Below are 4,321 nucleotides of genomic sequence, written 5' to 3'. Positions count from 1 at the left end.
CAGTGAGCGGTGGCGTTGGCTCTGGATGAAGATGACCCCGTGGTGTGGAGGGCTGGATGAACAGGACGACCCTGTGGAGGGCTGGATGAACAGTAGACGGTGGAGGGGTGGTTGAACAGTAGGCGGTGGAGTAGCGCACGGTGGAGGCTGTATGAACAGGAGCCCGTGGAGGCTGGAGGAGGTCGACGGTGGAGATGAACAATATCCCATGGAGTCCCGTTTTAGCAGTATGCCACACCCCTCCCAATGAACAGGACCCCCGTTTCGACCGTAGCGCTCCAACACAAGTCCGTTTCGTCCATTTTGTGGTGCGCCACACCCCTCCCGATCAACAGGACCCTGTTTCGACCGTAGGAGGTCCATTCCTCCGTTTTGCGGTACGCCAGACCCCTCCTGATGAACAGGGTCCCGTTTCGAACCTAGCCGGTCGAACACAAGGCCGTTTCCTCCGTTCTACGGTACGCCATGCCTTGTTTCCATCTCTTGTTCCGTCCAAGCCGGTTGGCTCCCACGCGTTCTGTTGCCTCCCGATGAACACAACGCATTCCGTTGCCTCCCCATGAACACGACGCATTTCGTTGCCTCCCCATGAACACGACGACGACGCAGTTTCTCCGTTCCGACCCAGCCATGTACATGAGCCATGGCCATACGTATGCGCGAGTAGGCGTTCGAAACCCCGCCCGTATGTACATACGTGGCCGTATTTACTTTCTTGCACCCTGGTCGTTGTACGTATGTGTACATGCTACGTGCGCGCCTCTACTACGACACGTGCGCGCCTCTACATCGACCGGTATGTACGTACACATTCGCGACAAGAATGACAATGCTACGTACGCTTCGACTAGGTGGGTCCCGACTGTCAGGCAATTCCTTGCGTGCAAAGATGTAGCTGGTGGGTCCTAGCAGTCAGGGGGTGAATCGTTTTTTTTGCCCGGACGCACTTCCCTGCGTCCGAAGATGTAGCTGGTGGGTCCCAGCAATCAGGGGGAAATGTTTTTTTTTGCAAAATACGGTGGCCCGTCCGATGGGTCCCCGCTGTCAGGTGGAGGAATAATTATTTTGCGCGTAATAAGGAGGCACTTCCTTGTTGCGGCCGTGGACCCAGCTTTCAGCCTCTCCACGTACAGTCCACGTCCGATGGAAGCCGTTCCTTGACCATGTTGTCCACGCCGTGCCGAGAGCACCAGGGCGGTGGACGACGGCGAGGCCTAGGAAGGGGACGATGTGAAGCCGGGGAAGACGCGACAGTGGATGCCCACGCGTAGAGGAGTACAAGGGTTCACTGGTTCACTACGGGGTGTGAGTGAGTAGAGGGATGGCCTGGCCAGCGGTGGGAGTAGTAGGGGGCGGTGAGGCCTCCGTCGCATCGCAGCCGACCACAGGAGGCAGGAGCACGAGGCACGACCGGCGCTGGTTTGGGCGGCTGGAGCAAGAAGACCAGAGGTTGAAGAAGCACTACGGCCGTTGGATGGACATCGTACGGTCACTGGAGCTAGAATCGTGCATATTGACTAAGTTGACAAAGCCCTCCGTCCCCGTCAACTTAGTAGGCCCACAAGTCAGCCTTCCACTATACTGGATCCCAGCTAACAGGGGGAGTATTCATTTTTTTGTGTAATAAGGAGGCACTTCCTTGTGTGCGAAGATATAGCTGGTGGGTCCGAGCTGTCAGCGGCGGTTACTTTTTTTCGCGAAATACAGAGGCCCTTTCAGTGGGTCCCTGATGTCAGGTGGAGGAATCATTATTTTGCGCGTAATAAGGAGGCATTTCCTTGCGTGTGGCCGTGGACCCAGCTGTTGGCCTCTCCACGTACAGTCCACTTCAGATGCATGTCGGTCGTTGACCACGTTGATCAGGCCGCGCCAAGAGCACCAGTGCGGTGGACGACGGCGAGGCCTAGGAAGGGAACGACACGGAGGCAGGGAAGACTCGGCAATTGTTTCACACGCGGAGGGGAGTACGACTGTACGAGGGTTTACTGGTTCGTCTGCCGTCGCCGGAGAATAGCAGCAGGTGTGGGTGAGTAGAGGGATGGCTAGGCCAGCGATGGGAGTACGGTGGGACGGTGAGGTCTGCACGGCAGCACAGTCGGCCGCGGGGAGGAGGGAGCAGGCAGTCCGGCCGGCGCTTGTTTGAGCGACTGGAGCAGGAAGAGCTGAGATTGAAGAAGCACCACAGCCGTTGGATGGACATCCAACAATCACTGCTTGTGCGTCAACCTTTTTTTAGGAAAGCCACAAATCTGTGGAAAACAACATACAACCCATCTGCCATTATTTCTAATAATTTACAGCCCATTTGCTAATTCTTAAGGGTTTTTTGGAGCCCATATTCTTTTTCTTAGCATTACAACCCATATTGTGGCCACGGTTAAAAAATTATACGAAATTTTGCATATTTCGGTGCAGTCCAAACTGTTTTTAATCCTGAAATTTTGACTCACATTCAAGCTGATTTTAAAAATAAATGTATATCAATATAAAATCAAACAAATTCTCCACACATAAAAATTAATGTAATTTAAAATCTCGAAATGAAAAAAAGATATTTGAAACTAATTGCCGGTTTGATGTGTTTTAAAAATGTACAACCCATTTCTCATTACTGATGGGCCATTTTCTCGGCCAGCCGAATGAAAGCTCTCCTCGTCTTGAAAGATTTGCAGCCCAACAGGCCTAACAAAGCGACTTACTTGGCAAATCACAAAAAAACTGGGCTGTGGCCGTGGACCCAACTGTCAGCCTCTCCACGTATAGTACTCTTCCGATGGAATGTCGTTGACCACATTGACCACGCCGCGCCGAGAGCACCAAGGCGGTGGACGACGGCAAGGCCTAGGAAGGGGACAGCGCGGAGCCGAGGAAGACGCGGCAGTGGATGACCACTCGGAGAGGAGTATGAGGGTTCACTGGTTCGACTGCGGTGTGAGGCTGCCATCACCGCAGGGCCTGGCTAGTGGTGGGAGTAGTAGGGGGCGATGAGGCCTCAACGGCAGCACAGCCGACCACTGGAGGTAGGAGCAGGCGGTCTCGCCGGCGCCGGTTTGGCGGCTGGATTCAAATCCAACGGTTACTGCTGCTAGAATCGTTTGTTGACTAAGTTGACAAGCCCTGCGTACGCATCAAGTTAGTAGGCCCACAGGTCAGCCTCCCAACCGGTGCGCCCCAAATGTCAGTGGGAGGAATCATTTTTTTCGCGTAATAAGTAGGCAGTTGATTGTGTGCGGCCAGGCCAGCGGAGGGAGTAGGGTGGGCCGAGGAAGCCTGCGCGGCATCACAATGGGCCACAAGAGGAGGGAGCAGTCAGTCCCGCGGGCGCTAGTTTAGGCGGCTAGAGTAGGAAGATCAAAGATTGAAAAAGCACGTCGGCCGTTGGATGGACATCCAACAGTCACTGCTGCTAGAATCGTGTGTTCACTGACAAAGCCTTGCGTAAACAAGTCAGCCTCGAAATCTATGGCGTGTACAGCCCATTTGCTATTATTTTTATAATTTTTACTCATTTTCTAATTCATATGGAATTTATTGCAGCCCGTTTTCCATTTTTAGAATTGCTGGCCATTTTCTGGTCAGTACCAGGGTCAAAAAATTAACTAAATATGTGGGAAATTTTGAAAATTCGCAAATTTTTGTTGGGGAACGAAATATTCTTAATCCAAAAATTAATAGCCATACTAAAACAAATTTAAAAATAAATTAGTACTATGTCATGTTAAATCCAATGAAATATGTATAAGATATCAGTGAAGAACAAAAACAAAAAAAGAAACTAATATCCCATTTGCTATAATTTTTTTGGAATTTTTAACCCCTTTTGATATTACTTTTAACAGACACTGACCATACTCTTTGGCCAGGCCGGAATGCATCCCTCCTCGTCTTGAAAGATTTGCAGCCCAGTAATTTGGAGAAGACAAATAGGACTAGCTTGGGTATTCTTGAAAAAGAAATACTGGGCTACTAATTTTTCCAAAGAACTGGTACATGAGCATTTAGCTTTATTTATTTATTTACTTATTTATGTTTAGGGGACCACGAGCATGTACCTGGGCCGGATTCATGTGAGAGCCTCCCTTCCAGTTAATTATGGGCTTCTCTATTGGGCCTTCATCAGTGGGCTGCATGTTATCAAAAAGTGGAAAATGTGTTAGGGGGCGGTGAGGCCTCCGTCGCATCGCAGCCAACCACAGGAGGCAGGAGCACGAGGCACGACCGGCGCTGGTTTGGGCGGCTGGAGCAAGAAGACTAGAGGTTGAAGAAGCACTACGGCCGTTGGATGGACATCGTACGGTCACTGGAGCTAGAATCGTGCATA

This window comes from Triticum aestivum, chromosome 7B (genome assembly GCF_018294505.1).
Source record: "Triticum aestivum cultivar Chinese Spring chromosome 7B, IWGSC CS RefSeq v2.1, whole genome shotgun sequence".
Classification (NCBI taxonomy): domain Eukaryota; kingdom Viridiplantae; phylum Streptophyta; class Magnoliopsida; order Poales; family Poaceae; genus Triticum; species Triticum aestivum.
Note: the sequence above shows the minus strand (reverse complement) of the source record.